This window comes from Pogona vitticeps, chromosome 5, assembly GCF_051106095.1.
Source record: "Pogona vitticeps strain Pit_001003342236 chromosome 5, PviZW2.1, whole genome shotgun sequence".
NCBI classification, from domain to species: domain Eukaryota; kingdom Metazoa; phylum Chordata; class Lepidosauria; order Squamata; family Agamidae; genus Pogona; species Pogona vitticeps.
The window spans coordinates 149,043,162-149,069,832 of NC_135787.1; the positions used below are offsets into that span (position 1 = coordinate 149,043,162).

At 40.2% G+C, this 26,671-nt stretch overlaps 1 long non-coding RNA gene across 7 annotated transcripts in view; it reads right to left on the bottom strand.

Annotated features, from left to right (window-relative positions):
* Nucleotides 1-26,671, bottom strand: part of LOC110084632 (uncharacterized) — an 81,940-nt gene that overhangs the window by 49,518 nt on the left and 5,751 nt on the right. For 6 of the 7 annotated variants that reach the window (XR_013537092.1, XR_013537093.1, XR_012087359.2 and 3 more), the window contains exon 2: nucleotides 25,604-25,711. This is a non-coding gene — a long non-coding RNA (uncharacterized LOC110084632). Of the gene's footprint in view, nucleotides 1-17,773; nucleotides 17,902-25,603; nucleotides 25,712-26,671 lie in introns of all 7 variants that reach the window. The other variant, XR_013537090.1, reaches the window with a different exon arrangement.

Below are 26,671 nucleotides of genomic sequence, written 5' to 3' on the forward strand. Positions count from 1 at the left end.
TTTCATATCCCCAAATACTATATACACCACTGGCAATTCCCTAAAAAATGCAGAAAACTCTGCTGGAAGAGGCATCAAGCCAATAGTGTTTTTGCCAAGGTGCAGGAAAAAAAACCCAGGTCTTTCAGGTGGGAGGCCATATCAAAGGACCCTTATGCTCTCAATACACCCCAAGAAACAGCCCAGCACCATGCCAGCCCTGGCACAGTTCATAGTAAATGTTCATTCCATCCTGTTTCCACCATATACACTTTTCTCTGCATTCTACAATTATCTAAAAATCATGTGCCCCTGTGGTATATAGGTTCTTTCCATATGTACTAAGTTTTGCATACTATTTCTCTAACATGTCCATATTTGCAAACAACTTCTTCAAAGGTATTATTTTTCTAAGCACTCCCTCCCATCAATACGTTTTTGGAGACAATTTTTCATCAGAAAACTGCATCATAAAATTTGGAGATGTGTCAAATGAATGACAGCTGCATTAAAAATCACATAGTTAATTCATGGAACCAGATTAGGGGGACTCATACGCTAGCCACACATTTCTTTCCTCCTCTCCAATACTAGATACAAATCATTATATTGATATTGCTAATCTTGGGATGAGTCTTCTTCAGTTTGTCCGTACCTGCCACAGTTAGTAGCACAGTACATGTCAGCTCTCTCAGTCCTTCACCAGAATCCTGCTGGGCACCAGCAAAAAGAAATGTTCTCCAGTGCAGTAATGCAGGACATCGAGCTTGTGCAAGCATGCCTCTTATACAAATGGAAATCTCTCTTGTGGGTAGCCAATGAGGAGATCCTGGATACCTCTGTGTACATGTCAACAACAACTCACACTTCATCTGCTGTGTGAGCAAGTTAACTTTAATAGGACCCCAGACCTAATCACATATTGGCGCAGTGTTTGCTTTCTCTCTTCCTTTTCCAGGGAGACATTTTATATGACCCAAATTATAATAATCACAGTCCACACAGATTCAATAAAAATAAGCAAAAACTAAGCTATGTTCCTAAGGTATGTACAGCATTTATGTAAGAGCCGCAAACATAATTAAACAGTTATGTGGTTTCCTAATAAAGAGACCCCTTCATGGATTGCTGCCTTGTTGTGGCGAAGAGGCTTGAGTAATTCAGAGAAGCAATGGGCTATGCCGTGGAGGGCCACCCAAGACGGACAGGACATAGTGGAGAGTTCTGACTAAATGCAACCCACCTGGAGCAGGAACTGGCAAGCCACTCCAGTATCTTTGCCAAGAAAACTCCATGGACAGAAACAAAAGGCTAAAAGATACGATGCTGGAAGATGAGCACCTCAGGTCGGAAGGCGTCCAACATGATACTGAGGAAGAGCGGAGGACAAGTACAAGTAGCTCCAGAGCTAATGAAGTGGTTGGGCCAAAGCCGAAAGGATGCTCAGCTGCAGACGTGCCTGGAAGTGAAAGAAAAGTCCGATGCTGCAAAGAAAAATACTGCATAGGAACCTGGAATATAAGATCGATGAACCTTGGTAAGCTGGATGTGGTCAAACAGGAGATGGCAAGAATAAACATTGACATCCTGGGTGTCAGTGAACTAAAATGGATGGGAATGGGCGAATTCAATTTAGATGATTATCACATCTACTATTCTGGGCAAGAATCTTGTAGAAGAAATGGAGTAGCCCTCATAGTCAATAAAAGAATGGGAAATGCTGTACTGGGATACAATCTCAAAAATGATAGAATGATTTCAATTTGAATCCAAGGCATATCTTTCAACATCACAGTAATCCAATTTGTTTGTTGGTTTGTTTGTTTGTTTGTTTGTTTGTTTGTTTATTTATTTATTTCTTTATTTATACCCCGCCCATCTGGTCTAAAAGCAATCACCAATGCTGAAGAGGTTGAAGCTGACTAATTCTATGATGACTTACAGCACCTTCTAGAACTGACACCTAAGAAAGTTTTTCTTCTCATTATAGGGGACTGGAATACTAAAGTAGGGAGTCAAGAGATAAAAGGAACAACAGGTAAATTTGGCCTTGGAGTTCAAAATGAAGCAGGGGAAAGGTTAATAGAGTTTTGTCAATAGAACAAGCTGGTCACCACAAACACTCTTTTCCAACAACACAAGAGACGACTCTACACATGGACATCACCAGATGGGCAATACAGAAATCAGATTGATTATGTCCTCTGCAGCCAAAGATGGATTCTGGCTCTTACCATCAGCTTCTTTTAGCAAAACCCAAGCTTAAACTGAAGAAAGTAGGAGAAACCACTGGGCTAGTCAGGTATACTCTAAACCAAATCCTTCATGAATACACAGTGGAACTGAAGAACAGATTTAAGAAACTAGCTGTGTTAGATAGAGCGCCTGAAGAACTATGGATGGAGGCTCATAACATTGTATAGGAGGCAGCAACAAAAACCATCCCAAAGAAAAGGAAATGAAAGAAAGCAAAGTGGCTGTCCAACAAGGCCTTACATACAGCAGAGAGCAGAAGGGAAACAAAATGCAAGGGAAATAGGGAAAGTTACAGAAAATTGAATGCAGACTTCCAAAGAATAGCAAGGAGAGACAAGAGGGCATCACAATGGTCCCATTACCTCCTGGCAAATAAAAGGGGAAGATATGGAGGCAGTGACAGATTTTACTTTCTTGGGCTCCATGTTCACTGCAGATGGTGACATCAGCCATGAAATTAAAATACACCTGCTTCTTGGGAGGAAGGCAATGACAAACCTAGACAGCATCTTAAAAAGACATCACCTTGCCAACAAAGGTCCGCATAGTCAAAGCTATGGTTTTCCAGTAGTGATGTATGGAAGTGAGAGCTGGACCATAAAGAAGGCTGACCAACGAAGAATTGATGCTTTTGAACTGTGGTGCTGGAGGAGACTCTTGAGAGTCCCCTGCAAGGAGAACAAACCTATGTGTTCTGAAGAAAATCAACCCTGAGTGCTCACTGAAAGGACAGATCCTGAAGCTGTGGCTCCAACATTTTGTCCATCTCATGAGAAGAGAAGACTCCCTGGAAAAGACCCTGATGTTGGGAAAGTGTGAAGGCAAGAGGAGAAGTGGACGACAGAGGACGAGATGGTTGGACTGTGTCATCGAAGCTACCAACATGAATTTGACAAAACTCCAGGAGGCAGTGGAAGACAGGAGGGCCTGGCATGTTCTGGTCCATGGGGCCACGAAGAGTGAGACACAACGTAACTTCTAAACAACAACAAAATAAAGAGAAGAATGCCCCAGAACTGTAGAAATACCTGTGACTTTTTAAAAAAATGAATCCAGTTTGCTTCCATCAATTTTGGAGTCTTCTTTTCACTGGCCTTATATCACCATGTCTTGCAACAAAATATTAGTAAATGTCATGTCTAGACAAAGTGAGTGGTTTTCCTTCCCTGAATCAATAGGAAACATTGTTCTGCTAAGTGTGACAGATAGAAGACACACAAATGCCGGCTTTCGAAGAAATCACTATGAGAATATTTGAGCCAAAAGTGAAGGTTTGCCATCTTTACCAATAAACCAGATCACAGCTGCAAGACTCTGCATGGCACTAAAGGAAAACCCAGGCAGCAGGCAATAGGTGGTGGAAATGCAACCTGATCAAAACAGTTCCAGGACCTATGCTGTAATTTCCAACTATCTGTAACAATATAACAGCTTTAGACACTCATCCCAAAGCAGTACTGGTTTCAGCAACATTGCATGGAGCAGTGTCCCTAAATCTTCTTTACAACATCATTTCAGAAAAATAATTCTGCAGCAAGTCCATTGCTAAACCACTCTAGCTGTGCATCACATTCATAATGACTTGTGCCCACTCAAGAGTTAAGATAAAAAGAAATGCAGCAATTAACTCTGAAAACACATTTGCAGCATGTCTTAGAACTGCACTAACGAAATAAAACTCTCGAACTCAAGTGTGTCATGCAGGTACTGTACATTAGCAATCAATCATGCATATTCATCCACTGTGTAAGGAATAATAACAGATTGTATGATTGGCATCAAAATAGTGATTACGTGGTATACTAGGGATATAGCCGATGTCCATTCAAAGCAACAGACTATCTATTCTCCTCCATGGCTGCATCTCTGTCCAAAATGGAGGGTAGAGATGCAGTGTACTGAACTCTGTGGCAGTTGCAAGGGGCTGCAGGATGTCAGGAGAATCTTGTTTCCTAACACTGTTGATTCCAGTGTGCTAATATTTTTGGATTTGGGTGCTTATTTTGGATGTCTGGGACATTTTTCTGCATACAGTAAGAGAACTGCAAAACTGCAGGAGGGAAATACCTCCAGCTTGAAATGAGTCAGTAAGCCCATTTCTGAATGTTCTATCTGGACCCAGAGAGTCAGCTTCCCAGTGACAATGACCTATTAGGTCCTGTTGGTGCAGAGTTTGCTAGATTTTTCTTTCTTTGAAGGCAGGTCCTGCTTCATTGCTGTTCAAAGATAACAAGAACCTCAGGCAACACAGATTTTGCTGACCTATTTCTCTCCGTGCAGAACTAGCAGCAGAGCTATTGCTGGGATTAAAAAAGCAGTCTTTTAATAAAACTTTCTCAAAGGGAGAAGGCTCGATAAATATCAGGTTCTGCTTCTAATGCCAGCTCAGAATCCAATATCACTGTGGTGTGTGTTTCCACACATATATAAATATACATATATATCATGAGGGCTGATGCATGCCTGTATGTGTTTATTGTGGACGTCATCAACATCAACTGTCTGTAGCCAGAATTGGCACATTCTGGTTCCAAAACAACAAAAGCTTACTGAGCTTAGCATGCAGCTGTTAAGATTTTTCCCAATTGCAGAGAAGATTGCCATGGGACATATGGTTTGTACAGTGACCAGGTGACTTCTCGTCAATCAGAATTTCCCTGCTGACACTTCTCTTAGCAGGAGATAAGCAAAGACAGCAATCTAGAGACAAACTGAAACAGGTGTCACTGAATCAGAGAAGTAATGTTTTTATTAGACGCAAGCAGTGCTCAAAATCTAAAGTAAAAGTTTAGAGTGTGCAAAGAAGGTTGGATGTTCGCAATTTTAATACATCCATGCACACTATGACAGAAATCTAACAGTAAGTAGCAGCTAGAGTAGGCCCATTAAATCACATAGGTGTTGGTTGACTCACCAAATCCAGTAGATGCAGTTTACTACTGGATCCTCGTCCTATGAAGTTTGGCGTTTAAACCATTGTCACAAATTGTAAACTGGGAGAGTCTGGTTGCAAAAACACTTAAAAACAATGCTTGATCAGCCTTTCATGTATACAAAAGTTCTCATGTTCACCTTTGCAGAAGAGGGGGAGATGTTCAAGGTTGTTCAGATGTTCAAGATGGAAGCTATCATTGCTGTCTGAGTAATTTATATAGGAGAGTGATTTTCAACCTGTTGTAAATAGGGTTATTATTGGTTGTTATGGGTTTTTCGGGCTCTTTGGCCATGTTCTGAAGGTTGTTCTTCCTAACGTTTCGCAAGTCTCTGTGGCTGGCATCTTCAGAGGACAGCACTCTGTCCTCTGAAGATGCTGGCCACAGAGACTGGTGAAACGTTAGGAAGAACAACCTTCAGAACATAGCCAAAGAGCCTGAAAAACCCACAACAACCATTAGATCCCGGCCATGAAAGCCTTCACGAATACAGGGTTATTATTGTTTCTTACATTTATACTGCTTCCCTCCACACACAAAAATAGCAGCCAAGGTGTGTTAAAAGCAGGGCAGGGTAGACATCATATGTCAGTTTAAGACTATATGCTTTTACTCATTTCTTAAAAATTGGTCAGAGTGAAAATAGATGTCAAGATGTGAAAGGAAGTTCATTCCACAATCTGGGAGCCACACAAAAGCCCTTCTCCTGTGTACATGTTAGGCAGGCATCTGAAACTGCTGGTATTTTTAAGACAGCCTCTCCTGAAGTTCTTAATGTCTGGATAGACTCATAATAAGACAGGGAGTCCCTTAGACAGCCTGGCCCTAAGGTGTTTAAGCTGCAGTCCTCATTAAGGATCAGGTGCACAGTTTGTGGATCTACATTAGTGATAAAGCTAAATCAGAACTCTAATGGCACAGAACATCTTTCAGCTGTCAAGGTTGCTGCACTGAGTTACAATTTATGTTGGATAGATACAGGTTGGCTAGAATTCCCTTGCAATGTTGTGGTATCCTCCATACAAGATTACTACTGTGAATGGCATGTTTGGCTGCCTTTGAAAATTGCCTTAACTGCAATTGGTTCAAAAGACTACTAACTGGAACTATCATTAGGAATATCCTTGCAAAAGTTCATGAACTCCATTGACTTTCCAGCACAAATATAAGTTGTTGGTACTTGCATTTGAAGCAAGTGGTTTGTTTGTTTGTTTGTTTGTTTATTTATTAAATGTATACCCCGCCCCTCTAGACCATGTCGGTTAGGAGCCAGATGCTTGATGGATCTCTTTCTCTCATTTCAAGATGCCCATATATTATGACAGACACAAGGAAACTCCGAGGGTCTAAAAGTGAAGTTTGGACTTCCCAGACCCCACTGCAAGCTGCACTAGCACTCAACAATAAAACAGCCCATTTCCAGAGAGATTTGGTAAAATTCCTCTGGGGAGTTCAGAGAATGTTTAAAAAGTCATGGGGTAGGGGGAGCCTAAGCCTTGTTTTAAGAGAAAATTACAGCTCCTGGGTATTTCAAGAGTGGGAATTCTTTGGATGTGTGTGATCTTGGACGTTGTTAAAAACTGTTTTTAATTTCCAGTGGGAAGCAGCCAAGGTCTGTCCAGTAGGCACAAAAACAAGGGGGCTCCATGGGATGCTTGCTCCTGCCCAAGATCTTCAGAGGCTCTCCTCTAACTGCCCCTGCTTTCTGAAACAGTAAGCAGGAGAAACATTTCTATGGTTATAACATTCCATTTATGGAATTCTATGCCAAAGTTCCTCTACTAAGACCAGAAACAGATATTACAGATAACCCATAATAATTACAGCTGAAAGCATGCTAATGTTGCAAAGAGATGACTGAGACATGACTATGTTTCTGAAATCAAACTCTGAAGGAATACCATGTTCACGTTCTGAAGCCCAATCAACAAACAAAGCTTATCTGCATAATCCAGGAGGTGACGGAAGCACTGAAGCACTGGCTGCAATACTCCAGTGCTTATATTCATTAAGAATTTCTCTCTTTCAGTCGTGGGCTATCTCTACTATTTGTTTCTGGCCTGAGATCTCTTATGATTTAAATCAAGGTCCCTGCAACACTGAATACACTGGCTATCTTGCTGAATGGTAAAATACTGGAACTGCAATACAGCAAACAAGTAAACCTGTTTATGTCCACTGTTATAGCTATGGGGGGGTGAGACCTTTTTTGAAATGATATATGAGTACTGTACTTTTCCTTCCCCACTTGTAAAGATTCTGGTCATTCCCATCCCGCCCTCACTATATTCGATCAACGCTTTGGTGTGACTTGATGGTGACTTGAAAATAAGGAAACTTTCCCCCTTCCAACACCTTTCATGTTACAGTTACAGCTACTTGCATCACATGTCAGAACTCATACTTTACAACAGGAAGATTAGATGTGCAGCTACCTAATTTTCTCACACACAGGCAGCAGATATATGGCAGCTGTCAAAAGGCTCCATTAATTTTCTGTGCGTAACGTTTGTCTTGCACTGTGATCCAAGCAGTGCTTACATTTGTACAAAAGTAGATTACCACAGAGAAAACACTGGCAGTGCCCTGAACAAATAAATAAGCTTGTTACCATCACCAACTCTGAGTGACATTCTGAAGTGTTAGATTCTGTGCTGGGTACATTTCTGTAAGTGCTATCCCTCTGAATAGCTTCTCTGTCATCGTGTCCAGGCTTGTTCAGAGAAAACACAATTAAGAAGTCCAAGAAATTCATGAAACGTGCTTGCTTAAAGCAAAATTCAGACATTGGTTTGAGCAAACCATTTTCAACCCTTGGCTATTTACATGTGACCATATAATTGACAGATGGGTGGCAACAAGAAAAAAGAAGCTAGACAATTATTTAATGGAAAGGGAAAGTGGAAAAAGCAACTTTACTCATAGTTCTTGGCTATAAGGTTATCAGCACCACCTACATTATTATGTTTACATATTTCTGTTGAAGAAAGTGACTTACAATAATCATGGATGACTTCAATTTGACAACTAGCTTGCAGCATAGGTAAAGGTAAAGATTTCCCTTGGCAAATATGCAGTCGTGTCTGACTCTAGGGGGCAGTGCTCATTGCTGTTTCCAAGCCATAGAGCCAGCATTTGTCCAAAGACAGTTTCCATGGTCACGTGGCCAGCGCGACTAGACACGGAACGCCATAACCTTCCCACCGTGGTGGTACCTATTTATCTACTCACATTTTTTTTTTAAAATAAAACATGTTTTTCAACTGCTAGGTTGGCAGCATAGGTCCCTGTTATTTCTATTTTGCATGAAGGGGGAACAAAAACTCGCAAACATCAAAACCAATGCCGCAGTCCTACATGTAATTACTTCGAAGTAAGTCAAGTGAAGAAAGTAGGAAAAAAAGACAGTAGGAAAAACCACTGGGCTGGTCAGTTATAATCTAAACCAAATCCCTTATGAATACACAGTGGAAGCGAAGAACAGATTTAAGGAACTAGATTTGGTGGACAGAGTGCCCGAATAATTTTGGATGGAGGCTCGTAACATTGTACAGGAAGCAGCAACAAATACCATCCCAAAGAAAAGGAAATGCAAGAAAGCAAAGTGGCTGTCCAACGAGGCCTTAGAAATAGCAGAGAGGAGAAGGGAAGCAAAATGCAAGGGAGATAGGGAAAGTTGAATGCAGACTTCCAAAGAATAGCAAGGAGAGGCAAGAGGGCTTTCTTAAATGAACAGTGCAAAGAAATAGAAGAAAATAATAGAAAGGGAAAAACCAGATATCTGTTCTGGAAAATTGGAGAAAGTCCCATCTCTACTTCAAATTGATTTCACGTCTGCTAGAAAAGATGGGAAAGTAAAACACAAAAATTCATTTAAATGTAAGTTTTAATATTCTGTGGATTACAGAATCTTACACATCCACCTCTGAGTTAATTTACTTTGCTCTTCTGGTGGAGTGTTACCCTTCTGCACTCATTTTCAAGAATGCAACGAGGAAGTGAGGCCTTCCAGTTATGCTGTTTCTTTGGCTATATTACTATCACATGGGTGTTCATATACACCTAATTCAGTAGTGTCATGCTAATACAACTTAGTCTTTACCAGCACAGTCCTGTCTATGCCTACACACATATGAAGTTGTTTTCAGTGAAAATTACTATCAGGTAAGTGTGCAGGAGCAAGTGTGGTGTAGTGGATGGAATGGCAGGCTAAGAGCAGGAGGCTCGGGTTCAAATACCTGGTTTGCTGTAGAAACTCACTTAGGGGAGGTAGCAACAGTAGATCTTTCCTTGCAGATCTCACATATCTTGAAATTGCTCAAGGCCATTCTAAATCAAAAGTACACCAACAGCCAATGTAATATACTTCCCAGCATATCAGCCTGGGACTCAGAAGACCTGATTCAAATACCTGCAAAATGTACATTTACACACCATGTAAATTTAAAGGGGTGGGGGTGGCAATGACAAACCATTCCTTGAACATCTTAAGTAATTAAAAAAACTCTATTTAGGTCAAAGTCATAAGTAACCTAACGGCACATGAGAACAACAAGTATGTGTATAGGATTGCATCCAAAATGTCATTGATGAGGTTGGGCAGAAAGGAGATGCAATTTGTCTGTTTAAAATGTAAATTGCTAGTAGATAAGGAAGTATTTGAATCTTACTTAAAATTGTGAGAGGCTTGCAATTTTGCTGTCTATCATATGGCTGGATTATTACTGTACCATTCTGTATCTTCACATGTAAATGAGCAGCCAATTTATCCTCATGGTAGAAATTAGAATGCAGGGTCTCAGAATGAATAGGGCAATAAATGTAACAAGATTTTGAAGCAGCCAATTGAGTTTAAGGGAATACACTTGCTGATTCAACCTCATCTAATTTTGCCAGGTGTTGCCTCTCCTTGGGACCAGATTCTAGTATATCTCACAAAAATTTTAATATCCTTTCTTGTCTGCTTATTGCTTTGAGTTCTCTTTAAAATGCTCTATCCTGCTATGTTCTCCATGTGCTGATTTTAATGCAGTATATCATTCCACACTTTTTTTAAAAAGGCATCATATTCAGAATTATGTACTATAGGAACAAAACACAATCTTATTCAAAGTAATATGTAGCAAACCTCTCTGGGATTAATTAATTAATTAAAATATTTTTATCCTGCCTTTCTCCTTAAAAAGGACCCAAGGCAGACTAAAGAAAGAACACACAGCAATTTTTTTAATTTGCATCTGTCAATTTATTACTTTTAACTTTTTTATATTGCCTAGGAGTCAGAATTAAATTGGTGCTATTGACTGCTGGATAGCTCAGTGGCTTAGGTATCTGGTTAGGAGTTCAGTTCCCTACTGTGCCTCCTTGACAGGGGCTGGACTCGATGATCCAAAGGGTCCCTTCCGGATCTGCAGTTCTGAGTTTATTAATACAGTGGTGCCTCGCTTAACGAGTGCACTGTTTAACGAATCCGCATAGCGACGTGTTTTTTGCGATCGCTATTGCGATCGCATTGCGATGATTCCAATGGGCGAATATCGCATTGCGATGTACTAAAAACAGCTGATCGGCAGTTCCAAAATGGCCACCGGAAGAATAAAATGGCCGCCTGCAGCGTTTTCACGCCCTGCCCTCACTTACCGAGGCGGCAAAAATGGTGGCCGGATGGGGAATCTTCGCTTACCGGTGAGTTTTCGCCCCATAGGAACGCATTAAACGTCGCTATGCGGGGCACCACTGTAAATCCTCTCTCCCTCTCCAAGACTATTGCTTCATTTTGAATGGGGGCGGGGAAATTTGTTACTGCACTTATTCTCAATGTAATATATTTACAAAGAGCTAACTCCCTGTGCATAACTGTCCTCATAGAGAATAAAACTTTAAATCTTATTACTTACATCAAGATATTGGAAAGGCAAAAAATATCTTAGGGCTATCTCTTCGCACAGTTGTGCATAGTGTTCCCATCTCATCCAAAACATTGGATCACAGAACTATAGTTTGGCTCTAAATTTCTATTAAAAGCACAGCCTGCTCTGCATCTACTCAGAAATGCATCTGCTTTTAATTTAGTTGGATTTAATCCTGGTTAGTATCCATAGGACTGAAGCCCAAGTCACAAATGCCATGTCATACAAAGATCCTACGTAATGAGACATATTATAATTAAAAATAATCCTCTAGCTTTGCAAACTTTCAAATGCATAAGCAGATGCAGGGAAACAAGTATTTCTTAGATAAAGAGTCTAACATAATTGTGTACCAAAAACTCAACATCAACTGGTTGTAACTGCTTTGTTCTTACGTTATGTGCCATCAAGTTGGAACCAACGTATAGTCCTAAGAGGACTTTCAAGGTAAATGAGATATTTAAGGAGTGATTCTACCAGTTCTGCATCCCCAGCAAGTTTCCATGGCCGAAAGGTGATTCAGTCCCAGGCCTCCCAATTCCTAGTACTGTATGTCACTTTATCCAATTTATCCAGCCACCACACTGGGTATCTTTGTTCCTATACCAATTACTCATACGTATTATTGCACTGCTGAATTTCAGTGCTCAAATAGTTCTAAATGGAGAGAGAGAACCTTAGACTCTGTTGAACACAGTGGTAAAAACCAGGAAAATCTTATTGTGCTTCCTGTTCATTTTGTATTTTTTATCCAAACCAGTTAGAGTCTAGAGAGCTTTTGTATCATGCAGCTATTAAGACAGTGTACATCATCTTCCCCACTGTTTGTGTAATTGGTAGCTTAACTCTTGAACTCCTGCAGTGAAAGAGAGGCACATTGTGCATGATGAAATGTAGCCTTTGTTTTTGAAAGTGTGACTTATTACCCTTCATGGTGAAACGACCTCTTAACTGAATGGTAAACCTCATGATTTAAAGAATTCCCTTACACCACAGAGACTGTTGGCCTTAATGTGTAGCTCTCTAACACAACAATTGTCCTATATCTTGTTGGGGGAATATAGTTATTTTTCCTTTTGTCTTATTTTTTGTCCTTTTCCTCCAGAATACATATTAGGGCTATTAGATGCCCTGCCTCCTAAGAAACAAACAAAACACAGTAGTGAATAATTGTCATGGTAAAGGTAAATCATAGCTCTTTTTTAAAAAAGTGTGTTGAACCCCATATCCATATTTTTATCTGCAGCATGGACACGGCTATAGCATTTAGACACAATGTGTAGATTCCTGTCAAATTACAGTGGTGCTTTGCTTAACAGGCGCTTCGTTTAATGATGAATTCGCTTAGCAATGACCTTTTTCGGAGCATTTTTGTGCTCCTTTTAACAATGTTTCCTATGGGCGATTTTTGCTTAGCGATTTCGGGACCATGCTTCGCATAATGATTAGGTTTTTGGGTCCCCTGTTTCACTTAACGATGGTTTAAACAGCCTCATGTTTGCTGTTTTTTAAATGTTATAAAGTTAAAGTTTACTGTGTAAAATGTTTGAAATCATAAAGTGCACTTAATAAACCCTTTGTAAACCAAATTTGACTTTGTTCTGACTCTTTTTTAATTTGTTGTTGATTTTTTCCCCCCATTGAGATGCATTGAATGGGTTTCAATGCATTTCAACTGGGGAACCGCGTTTCGCTTAGCGATGTTTCCTATGGCGATTTTCGCTTAAGGACGGCAATCCGTTCCTATTGGAATGGATTATCCGGTTTTCAATGCATTTCAATGGGAAACCGCGTTTCGCTTAGGGATGTTTTCCCATAGCGATTATTTTTTTGGAACCAATTAAAATTGTTAAGCGAGGCACCACTGTACTGCTCACATACACTTGCACAAAGCAAAATGCAGCAAAAGTGTTTTCCTGAAATAGGCTGGTAAAGAATCAAAACATTTGTGCAAGTAGTGACATGAATAAAGAACAGCACTGATTGCATGGGACTCATGCTGACACAACTGCATGGGGTGCCTCCAATGAAATGTAGGTAATTAATTAGACAAGATTTCAGTACATTGGGTTGGGAAGCTAAAGGCTCTCTTTTTAGTTTGTAGCATTATCTCATATTTTACACATGCCAATTAATTTTTTTAAAGCTCTTGTGCCTGTAATATGACCCATCACAGAGTTTGATATTACTCTTGTACCCCACCATATTTGTGTTTGCCTTCCACTAATATAACAGCAACTGCACCCTTTGCCATGAGCAAGAAGAATACAGTTCTTCCATGTATGCCTACATTTAAGTCATCCCATTTTTAACCTTAAAATCTGCAGACAGATTTGAAATAACATTTATCAGGAAAATAAAAAAATAAAAAAATAAAAAGCCAACAACCTAATCTTGAAAGCTAACATAGTCTGTGATATCAAAGACTACTAAGTACTGTGGGAGAACTGATGAAGTCACACATTAATCTTAGAATAATCTTAGAACTGAAGAGCTGGAATGGAGACTATGGATCATCAACTCTAGCCCCTGTAAAGGAGACACAGTGGAAAACTGAGCTCCCAACCCCTGGCTCCACAGCGAGATACCTAAACAACTGAGCTATCCAGCAGTTAACAGGGTCACACATTCAATTCTCATGTCACCCACTAAGGGACCAAAACCATCTTATTGATTCATTCATTCATTCATTGATTCATTCATTTGAATATCAGGAAAAACTTCCTGTTAGTGCAGTACGACAGTGGAACCAGTTACCTCAGGAGTTGGTGGGTGCTCCAACACTAGAGGCGTTCAAGAAAAACTTGGGTAACCTGGCAGATATGCTTTGACTGTATTCCTGCGTTAAGCAGGGGGTTGGACTTGATGCCCTTGTAGGCCCCTTCCAACTTCACTTTTCTATGATTCTATGATTTAATATGTATGCTACCCAGTTAGTGAATACACATTACTATGGGTGGTGTACAGGGTAAAATGCGAAAAAACCCCTCCCAAGCTCCACTCCCAGAATAACATAATCAATATGGCAAAATAATAAACTTGAACACAGTTAAAATATATCTATTTCCACAGCCTGATTAGTATGGATCCAGACAAAACAATATCATCCAGATGAATCTGAATTTATGAAGCTATCACCTTCTTGAACGCCTTGGTGGAAAATGGCACATATGAGATTGACATACACATATGTTTAGCTACTGGGAAAGTTTCTTTAATACAATAAGGCAAAACATGGAAAACATCCATTTTTTATTCAGATGGGCTATCTTACTCAACAGATGAGGCAGACAGACAGGCAGGCAGGCAGGCAGCCTATATCGGCAGCTAATTTAAAGCAGGCCAGGGAGTGCTCTGCATATGATAACTGGAATCTGTAACACCTCTCCTTTAGAATCACAGAATGATGGAGTTGGAAGGGGCCTATAAAGTCACTGAGTCCAATCCCCTATTCAGTACAGGAATCCAAATACGTAAAAGTATATCTGACAGATGGTTTCTATTTTTCTCTTGAATGCCTTCAGTGTTGGAGTGCTCACCACCACCCAAAGTAATTGGTTCCATTCTTGTACTGCTCTAACTGTTAGGAAGTTTTTCCTGTGAGCACATTTTTATCATGTATGTCCTGCTCTCTGGGATGATTGAGAACAGACCCTGCTCCTCTACTATATGACCATCCTCTACTATATGACCATCTTTCAAGTACAGTGGTGCCCTCGCTATGTGAAATCGTCGCTAAACGGGTAGGGGAAATGTATTGAGACGCATTAAACTTCGTTTAATGCGTTCCAATACCTTTGTTACTTACCCGTTCAGCGAGGATTCCAATTGCCAGCAGCCATTTTCGTGCCTTCGCTAAGCGAGGGCAGGGCGCGAAAACGGCTGCCGGCAGCCATTTCCGGGCTTCCAGCGGCCATTTTGGAACCGCCGATCAGCTGTTCGGCAGCTCCAAAATGGCCGCCGCAATACCCGATCTTCGCAATGCGGGTTTTCCCCATTGCGACGATCGGGGATGTTTCCGTATAGCGATCCCGAAAAAGGGATCGCTATACGGAAACATCGCTATACGGTGCACTCGTTAAGTGAGGCACCACTGTATTTGAATACTGTACTATAATATTTCTCCTCAATCTTCTACTTTCAAAGCTAAACATGCTCAGTACTTTCATTCCTTCGTCATAGAGCTCGGTTTCCAGTCCCCTGATCATCCTTGTTGCCCTCCTCTGAACTTGTTCCAGTTTGTCGGCATCCTTCTTAAAATGCAGATGTCTGGAACTGGACACAGCACTCTAGATGAGGTCTAACCAATGGTGAATAAAAGGGAACTAGCACTTCATGGGAGTTGGAGACTATACTTCTGTTAATGCAGCCTAAAATAGTATTTGCCTATTTTGCAGCCACATTGCACTGTTGGCTCATATTCAGCATGTGATCTACAATACTAAGGTCCTTCTAGCATGTACTGTAGCATTACAGAGACAAGTATACCCCCACTTTGTAGCTGTGCATTTGGTTTCTTTTTCCATAGGAGCACAAATTTGCACTTATCCCTGTTAAATTTCATTCTGTTGTTTCAGCCGAGTGCCTGAGCCTCCCAAGGATTTTGTTTCTGTCTTCCACGGTATTTGCTGTTCCACCCAATTTTATATCATTTGCAAATTTGATAAGGATTCCCTCATCCAAGTTATTAATAAAAATGTTGAAGAGCACCAGGCCCAGGACTGAGTCCAGGACTGACTTTTGTGGTTGCCCACTTGTTACCTCCACCCAATTTGAGAAGGATCCATTGATAAGCATACTCTGAGCACAATTCTGTAACCAACTGTGTATCCACCTAATGGTTGTTCTATCCAGCATATAACTAGTTAGCTTGCTGATCATGGAGCACTTTGTCAAAAGCTTTGCTGAAGTCAAAATATGTGCCATCTAAAGCATTTCCACAATTCATTAGGGAGGTTATTCAATCAAGAACACTGTCTTCACCAGAACAAAACACCAAACCAAGAGTGGGTCCAGACACTAATTAGGACAGGTCCACTGTTGCCTTGATGGACAAGCAACCATGAGCCGCTCCCAAATGAGCAATTTCAGTATCAATACCAGCAGATATATCCGGAGACCTTTGGGCAGAGTGGGTGGCATATAAGTTAAACAAACAAACAAACAAACAAACAAACAAACAAACAAACAAACAATGAAAAGTAGCCTAAGGTAGTAATATAATATCATATGTACACAATCTGTTAACAATGTAACTAAATTAGATTGGGCCTTCTTACTTTCACTGGATTGGGGAGTTCAGTAAATAAATTCAGTAAATACTGTACTGCCACCAACACACGTTGCATGTAATCTGAACCAGTATTTTTGTGTGTAAGTGGAAAAGTCAAATAGCCATGAGAGCTTTGTATGTCTACAGTGCTAAAAGAACTAAGGGGAGTATTAAAAATTCAACCCTGAAAAAGGCATAATTCAGGAAGGCCTTTCTGTCACTAAACAGTGCATTTAGTTAAGAGTCCTTATCCACACTCTTCCACTCTATTATTTTTTTAATGGTCAGAATGAGATGCCTTTAGTGTCCAGGCTGAAAGGGTATTCCAAAGGCACGTTCCCCTTCGTGTTACCCATTCAAGGGGGATACTACTGGTAATGATGCTACTGGCATCCTGAAGCTAAAACCCATATGCTAGTTCACTAGTACATTTCTAATAGTTTATACAAATTAGCTATTTATGGTTTATTATTCCCACAAATCTTATTTCCTTTTCCTAGTTTTATGTTTCATATATTTACTTTTAAATGTCCTTTCCAAATGTTGTTTTGTAACATTTTCAAGTCTACAAATTCAGATCTTCACCTCCTGCCAGTTCTTCTCTCCCTCACTGAACAATATCCTTTATGTGCCATTCTGTTCAATTCTGTTTTGACATGAATAAGAGAAGAGCACCGTTTAGCTAATCAATATTAAAAGAATACGTGCAGCAATTTGTCTTTTCAAAATGCCAGCCTGATAAATACAGCTCCATGGGATTTTTTTCTGTCTTGCTGAGAGTTGTCTATTTGCTTCCCATGAAGCATTCAGTCTTCAAAGACCAATCGGTACAATTACTCTGAAACAGTCTCTAAAACCTGTATTTTCTATGTTCCACCCATTTGTTTTATGAAGACATTAAACTGATATTTCAACAACAGATGGGAAGTGAGGAGCAACATTAAATTCTTTGTGTGCTCTTAAAAACTTTTAGGATAATGGTGGTGATTTTTCTCCCTTTTTAAAAAAAGCCTAATTTGCTGGTTCTTTGCAACACACACAGTAGACTACATGACAACATGCACATCTTGTCCCAGCTGGATGCTCAGAACTAAAAAAATTAACTGCTAGCAAGCAGTTAGCAAACCATAATGTTTGGGTATGGGGTTGTGTTCAGCCGGCTGGGTCACAAGATTATATACTGCTCATTTCAGTATTTATAATCCTGTGTTGCTGCAACAAACAGCTTATAACAAGGAGGAAAGTATGAAAACTGCAGGGCTGGAGGGGTTTCACTGGCTCATGCCACTCTAGACACTGGGTTAGAAAATGAAATCTGATATCAAACGTGGAACAATAAGTAGTGTCTGAAATACACACACCAATATGCACTCTGGTATCTCAGTTTTCCAGGCACGTATTTCATTATATATTTTTCTTATTACCTGGACAAAGGATGTGAGACTTCAGATTTCTCTTTTTGCAATGCAAGATGTTTTGCATGAGAATGGTGGCAATTTTCATTTTCATATCTTTAAGGACATTGATCTAGCCATGCCAGAAGCAAGGTCTCCTAACAGGCAAATAAATAAATAAATAAAAAGAGAGGAGGTTGTTCCATTTTTCCTCCCCAGACTAGCTTTTTCACCTTAATGGCCATATTTTGCCTTCCAGACTAAGAGGGGAAACTAGACTAATGCCCCACTGAACTAAATGGCTCTACCCAGTTATGAACAAGTCTGGATTCAACTCTACAATTGGTGCAGTGGTTCTTAAAACAATATTTTATTTGGGACCAAAAACTAACAACATTGCTCATGTGTGTTTCCAAACATCACATTTCCTTCAGGTCAGTAGCTACATAGTAGAAAGGGTCCTCCTTCAGATTTCAACCTATCATCCCTAATACTGAGTTGTCCCTGAACTTTGTAGATTATATTGTTCTTCATTATTCCAAGTTGTGTATTACCATTTGCATTTTAATACTGCTCTCTTATCACAATGTGATCAACACAATTAACATTCATGAGCTAATAAATGGTATTCGCAAGCTAGTGAAGAAAATGCTTTTCAAAGCAACCTAGATGCATCCAAATGGTATAATTAACAATAAATGGTGTAATTGCCATCTTGTTTGTGACATGGATCAAGTTGGAGAGATGCTTGTAGTACATTGCAGAAACTGAGGATTTTTATATGACAAAACTTCAAGTGATCACTGGGAATATTTGAATAGAATCAAATGTTCAGGTCCGGTTCCAATGCAATGATTCAGAAAACAGGCCACCCAGCTTGACTCTAGCTCAGGGGTCTCAAATATGTGACCTGGGGGCCATTTGTGGCCCGCCAGATAATAGTTTGTGGCCCCCACCTTGCCTGCCCCCCCCTGAAGCGCCCATGCGGCCTCTGCTGTCAAGAGTCAGGCTGGCAAGCTGCAGTTCCAGATGGAGGGTGCAAGAGGTGCTGTCTTGGGGGAGAGTCAGCAAGCGAGGCACGCTACCAGCCCTTTTCCCTGAGCACCCGAGCCACCACCTCGTGATGCCTGAGAGTGGAGCTTGCTCCCAGCCTGTCCTCAAAGAGCACCTCCAACAGTGCCGCCAACAGCAACTGCCGCCACCACCTCTTCCAGGGAAGCGGCTCTCTGGCTCTCTTTCTCTCTCAGCACCTGCTCGGCCAGCAGCCACCTCAGCACCCAGCGGTGCTTCCTCCTCCTTGGAGCCCCAGCCGGGCTAAGGAAACTCCTTGGCAGCTTCCTCGGGCTCTTGATCCACTTGGCGGAAAATCTGATGTGGCCCAGCCTCACCCAGAATCTGCCTCCAGTGGCCCCTAGGTAAAATGAGTTTGAGGCCCCTGCTCTAGCTGAATTCCTAACTCAGTTCAGAATCACTGTCTTTTCGTGTCATGCTGATAAACCTGGAAATCAACAAAAGACTACTGTATACCTTTATGTTTGCGTCAGCATCAGATGAAATATGCAGGAATAGTAAAGCTTTATAAGGGATTCCATGTACCAAGTGGAGAATAGGAGTGTGGGTTCTTCATTTAGAAGAAGAATGGAAGAGCTGGATAAGAATTTCAGGCTTTGGTATACCTAATGGGAGGATCACACCGGTCAGTTTTCAGAGAAAATAATCCAGGCACATTTACCTTGTGCCAGAACAGCCTTTATAGTTTTTTTTTTAAAAAAGGGGGACTGGATTAAAATTCCTCCTAGATTTTTGTGGGCAAATGTTATGAAAATCACATATAGTAGGGTGGGCAACACCAGATGTGCCCTCCTGGGCATTTTTGCATTTCCACACCCTTGAAGCTCTCCCTAAAGTTGGTACCATATCTCTTAATTTAAGACACATGACGTTGTAAGAAGGGCACATTTCTTGCAGAAAAACAAGTCTTTTCATGAGCTGGTACCTTTATATTATTTTTGTTTGTTTTTAGTGACAATCATGCTCATGGAAGCTTCTGGGAGTATGGTTCTTCTCATAAACAAGGTTTCCACTTATAGCAGAGTGTGTAGTCTGGGGAAATGGGAAGGGGCACAGTTTCTGCTTCTAGTTACTAATAGGCTGCTAAATTTGAGCAGCATGCGGGAGCACCATTCACAGAATATTCTGGGTACAAAAAATTGGTCCCCAGCCCTGTGAAAGTTGCCCCCCCACTTGAATATGTGGAGCAGAGGTAACTGTAAATAAGAAAAAAAACCTCAAATTATTTCAGAAAGTTCTCATAAAGCAGATTTTATGGAAGGAGCATATTCACTGAGGCCAGATAGTTATAATTTTTGTTGTTTTGGGTTCTCTTAAGATGGCACCAGTGCCAGAAAATGGAGTAGGAAATGGCTGAGAGATTGAGTATATTGTCTCGGAGGCAGAGATACTTGAATATCCAGCATTTTTCAAGTAGCTACCAATGCCCCCCCCTTTGGTCCCACAGACTGTTTGCTCACTTTCTCTCTTCCCTTCCTCCTTCTCACTTAACTTTCCTGCTTCTGGGAGACTGAAGCAACAAGCAGCAGTGAATATTGAAAAGGTACTAATTCAGTTTCTGTTCAGTCTATTTGTGTCTAGAAACAGTACTGTGGCATTCCATAGTACTAGACTATGGAATGCTCTCCCAACTGAGATTTGTCTGGCGCTGACGCTGATGACATTTCGGTGCCAAGTCAAAACCTTCCTGTTCCAGAAGGCTTTTAATTGAAATAACATCAACTGTGGGTCCTGATAGCAATTTTTAGAGTATGTATTTTAATTGTATTTTAATAGTTTTATCTTTTGTTGTATTTTAATTGTATTTTAATTGTTGTAAGCCACCCAGAGACCTTTGGGTAGAGTGGGCGGCATATAAGTTAAATAAATAAATAAATAAATAAATAAATAAATAAATAAATAAATAAATAAATAAATAAATAAATAAATAAATACTTCAACATCCAGTTTCTAACTACAGTGGTGCCTCACAAGACGATTACCTTGCAAAATGATTAATCCGCAAGACGATTAGTTTTTGTGATCGCTGTTGCACTTTGTAAGACGATGGTTTCCTATAGACAATTTTCGCAAGACGATGATTTTTCCCCATTGGAACACATTAAATGGATTTCAATGTATTCCAATGGGGAACCGCGTTTCGCAAGACAATGTTTTTGCAAGACGGCATTTTTCGCGGAACGAATTAACATCGTCTTGCGAGGCACCACTGTATTGGGATTGGGAATCTCCACTAAAGTCATCTGCTGTGATAAGAAACCAAAGCTCTCAGTTACAAAACTGTAGTATAGTATAGCAATGTCTATTCATACACAATACTACAGGGACAAGCAAGAGGGACAAGCATACATAGTTGAGCATACATGTGAAAATTATAATTGGACTCATCTTAGCTCCTCATATGTTGGGAGAACTAAAATGGACTTTTGTTCCTCTGATAATCACTAGAGAGCACTGGTGATAACAACAATGAAGTTCTTAGTGCTGGCAGTGGCATCTTTACAATGGCATAAATGCTACTTCCCACAAATTGCCTATTTTTCTTCAAAGATTTTCAATTTTGTGCAGAAATCCACAATATGCACAATTTTATAAATGCAAATAGCCACAGACAAGGAAGGCTGCTGCTTTATTTAAGAATTTAAGCAGTGCATAGGTTGTTTGCATCTTATTTTAAAATTAGCCCATCCTTCTATGCTTGCTATGTATGTCTGTGAGCTTAAGAAATACTGTTTGCATATTTCTGAACAAACAACCAGGCTTCTGTTCTTGGCTTCTTAAAGGAAAATTGCAATAAAAATATTTTACACAAATTACAGAGATGGTAGAACTCTGTCTCCTTCTTTGCTAGAAACAAGGAATCTTATGGAACTTTCAGATTGCACATGAAGTGTCTCACATGTCAAGACATACAACATAGATGAGAATGAGGAATTTAGTGAGTTCTTTTTCCATCCCCATCCTACACTTATATGAACCATAGTACATATTGTACAAAGAGACTGCAGCCAACAAGAGGTGTGAGAAACGAGAGAGAGAGAGAGAGAGAGAGAGAGAGAGGAGGCTCCTTGGCGGAATCTTTTCAGATTTAAATGTTGTTAACAGGTGAGTGGGGCACCATACAAATTGTGTTTTAAATATCTCAAAAACTGAACTTACCCACATGTTAGACTTTTAAATATTATAAGGCTATCCTCAGATAAAAGCCACAGAGCTCCCCTGCATCAATGCTGTAGCTGTCCTACATCTCTGCTGTAATCACTGAGAGGCATATAATGAAGTACAACAATGTGAAATTCAAGAACATTCACCAGAGAAGGTGGTCTGATTTTGAAACCTATCATATAAGATCCAGGCACTCACATTATGGCAGGAATGAGGAACCTCTGGCCCTCCCGACATTTTTGGACTGCCGACTTCCACTAGTGATAGCCAGCAAAGACAATAGCAAGGAGTGATGTGAGCTGCAGACCAACAGCCCCCAAAAGGCCACACATCCTCATTCCTATACTATAGGCCCATCTATAGTAACACAGGTATAGTGGTTTGATTCCACTTAAACTATAATGGCTCAGTTGTACAGCATTCTGGGATTTGTAGCTTGGTAAAGTACTTAGGTCTTTCTTCTTGAGCGCTCTAGTTCACTTCAATGAGGTACAGCATAGAATTCCAAGAACCCCACAAAACTACAGATCCTAGAATTGCATTGGATGAAGTCATAGTGGTTAAACTGGAGTCCAACCAATATCACTGAATAGGAGAGATACACTCTTATGAATATATTTACTCTGTGTGTATCTGTGTGAGTTGTGTGCAACATAAAAGATGGAAATCTAGCAAACAGAATATCCAGATATTGTCTCAAGAGGTGAAACCGATCTTTTGTAATAGACTTATACCTTCCCCCACATTATGTTCTTAATATGCAGAGCTTTGAAATGCACAAGTCTCTTGAATTACCTTCCATGCCAGACCAACAGAACAGAGACTTTACAATGGGAACAATCACAGTCTTGGTGGAAAATAAGCAGTCAGCTTGTTTACCTCTCAGTTGTGCTCAGCATCTTCTAGCCATTTACTACCCGTTTTTGGTAGCTTTGGAAGTTGAGAGTTGCAAGTGATCTTTGCAGTTGGCAAGAGACAAACATCAATCTTGGCTTATATTTGGCCACAATTTTATTGATAATCTACAAGCCAGAGGTAATTGTTCATCATTAATGAGCACAGAACAAGTACAAGGTTACCTCTAAATTTTTATTGGCTAAGGATCTGGCCTGGCTGCCTTGCTACTATTCACAAGTGAACAACATCTTTATTATGATTGTGATATTTGCCCCTTTGTGGCCCCTGTTTCTCTTCCAAACACAGAGCACATGAAGGCAAACCAAACACCTTTTCACTTGCTGCCACCAGTTGATTTCTTTATCAACGTACTTTGCTTAGGAAAGACAAAGGTCCATTCATCACTGCCTTTTGAATAAAACAGGTTTATTGATTACAGATGTTTCTATAATAATTCATAAGTATCTTCTTCAGGTTCTTCAAGTATCAATAACAATCTTCTATATTATCTTACAGGTTACTATACACTCCTCAGACTAATCACTCCTCAGATTCCCATACTAAATAACTCTCTCTGTCTCTCTGAACTCCCCCCTCCACTCATCTCAAGCTCTACCTTTTAACATCTCTAGTGCCCCCACCTCTCAACCACATCAGCATAAAACATGAATAATGCATGATTATTTAACATAATAAGGGTGAATGCCACAATGATCAACTGAAAATTCACAAAATAATCAAGGTTCAATCATTTTTTTAAAAAAGTGTGTGTGTGGGGGAGAACACTAAAAGTCCATAACTTTGGGAATGATAGAAAATCTTACTAACATGAGAACTTCATCAGAAGTACTAGGAAATTCCTTATCTTTCTTCCTGGTGAACAGAATGTTGCAATGTCCTTTCCTGCAAGGATGAAGCAAGTGAGGATATACAACTCTAATATAAGGGAACATTATATGAATTATTTACACATTGAAATAATGCAATTTCCAACACAAGAACAAATTGATTGGCTTGTATTTCAGCAAAGACATAAGGAGGCCCTTCTTGACTGTTGCGTAGCTCTATCTGCACAACAGTAATAACATCATCATCATGTGGCATATTAACACTGATTAAAAACTTCCTTTTTAAAATGTGGGGCGCACATGGCTTGCATGCAATCACACAAAGTCACATGCTGCCCAAAATTGAAAAAGGAAATCTTTAATCAGTGGCAATCTGCTACTGCTGACATCATTCCCTTCGTGCACATGAAACCTGCCCTAAAAAAAAATCCTTAAGCTTACCGGAGGAATTCCAGCCAATACATATGTAATTTATGAAATTTACTGCTCCACAGTATAGTGATATCAGCCATTAACTCAACTGTAATGGAGCAGAGGGCTCAATAAAGTGATGAAGAACTGCTATTTGCATAAACTTTTGTCTGGGCTGAATTTTTAGAAAACAGTGCCAGTCAGTTTTTCTGGGTATTGAATTTGGGATACCATGGGTGCAAAACAATGGCTGGCTCCAAGAGCTAGGGGCTTCTTCAGTCTCAGGTATTTCTATGTTCCAGGTCAGGAATTTTAATCTGAAACCTTTTTTAGTCTACATTCTGAATAGTTTATTGGCCAAAATACTGTTTGCATAACTTTACATGTCAGAAGCTGATGATGCCATCAGTTTCTACTGATAAAATTTAATTTACGTTATTTAAATACTTCCTATTCTTCCATTCTAGGCTCCAAGGCTTCCTAGGGCTCCTTTTGCCCTGGGAAACCTTTGTGAGGCTTAAAACTGGGGAGAAGGGGCACATTTAATGACCAAGAATCTCCATCTGATTGTCCCCAGAAGTCTTGATCCCAACAGTGGCGATCTAGCAGTGATTTTTGATGATTAAAGACTTCTCTCATCCTGTTTTAGGGCTCCCAAAAGCTTGTGCAGGGCAAAAAGAAGCCCCAAGGAGCTTCAGAACCTAAAACAAGGAATAAGGAACTCACTGTATCACTCATTTTAATCATACAAGTGAGGTTGATCAGGCTGAGAATGTGACTGGTCCAAAGTCATTCAATTAATCTTGTGGCTGAGGGAAGATTTAATCCCAGTTCTCCTGAGTCTTCATCAAACACACTAACACATTAGACAGTTTCTTTAAATAATTTCCATCACAATTTATTGTTCCCATTTGATGGCTGTCTGATTAGGGTGATTATTCTAGTTCAAACCTGACCATCGAATATTTGTTTAAAAACAGTTGAAAATATTCTGCGCAGTCACAGCCCTCTGTATTCCACTATCCCCAACCCCAGCCCCTTTAAAAGCAACATTAAGTTGGAGCCAGTTTCCTTTTCTCCTGTGGGGCCACTACTCCAGAACACTTGCATTGGCAGAAAAGTGAGGGAGTAAAGAGGCAACTTTATTAATTCCTCCCTTCCTCTGCAGCCCCCCAAGGCATCAGTTCTCCCACAGCCTCCATTTGACTTTCCCTTCAGTCTCCTCCATCCCTGAAGGGGAAGCCAGATTCAGCAGACTACCAACCCCTTTTCAGAAATATTCTTCTGTGGATCAGAAACTTCCTGTAGGTGGAAGAAGCTCTTTTTGACCGAGAGAGTCAAAATTTGGATCCAACCTCCACTGTTTCCACTGAGGATAAATACTATAATATTTCTACATTAGAAAATATTACAAAATTTATTTAGAAAAACTCCTTATGTTGTTTTCTCTCTATCCCCTTCTACTCACCTCTGTAGGAAAAGTGACATACGTTCTTCCCTTGCATTCACTGCAGATTTTCTGACAGAGGAAAAAGGGGGCTGTCTTCAGTCAGTGCAGGTTGACAGGAGTAACATACTGGAACAATGGACAAAAAGTTATGAAACTCCAAGAGAACTGGAGGAAATCTAATCAGCTTCCACCATGAGCAAGAGGTTTAGGGTAAAAGAACCAATTTACCCCAAACAACTTAAACTAGTAGGCTATTATATTCTCCCTCCAAGTCCTCAGATGATTGAAGAGGATAGGAGAAATGAGGTGTCACTAATCCCATTGCTGCTTTCAATGGGTAGCCAATGGCCTTGGTAGATTTTTTTTTAAAAAAAGAAGTTGTTCCAAAGGACAGAACAGTTCACAGCTTGTGGAGGGGAATTCTAATTATTGTGTGACAGGTGAACAGAAATACACCCATCCACTTCTCTTTATGGGGATGTGAGAAAGGAAGAGTTTGTGCGGTTGAAAGAGTAGCTCCTTGTGATATGGATAAAGATGTTTTCATGACTCTTTTCTAAGGCTTAGTGGGTGAGCAAGCAAAACACAGTGGGGAATTAGATGGTTCTCTTCATCATATAACAACCAACTTGTGGCTGCCATTCTTCACACAGGTACTTGAATTCAGTGAGTAAAGATATACAAGACTGCCTGTCAGATTTTAAAAGAAAATATAATCCTAACAAATGGAATAAACCCAGAAAAGTATGAGTATGTCCCCATACTTTTAGAAATTTCACAGACCAAGGCATAAGCTCCAGCCCCTGATTTACAGGTTCTTCTACATACTGGGATTTGTGTGCAGGCGTACACAAGCGTGTGTATCTTTTTTATTGCTCTGGAAAAATGCCAGATTGTGACTAAAAATATCTAGGACACCATAAGCCCGGATGGCTTTATACACTGTAAGTGGAGCTTAGGGGATCTTTAGCTTCTTTTCTGTTCAAAGTGGATGGCAGGAACTGACCTGACCATAGACCTACAACAGGGTAGCTCTGACATTCAGAGAGCTTGTGCCCTGCGTTTCACCTTGCCTCACCCTGAGGA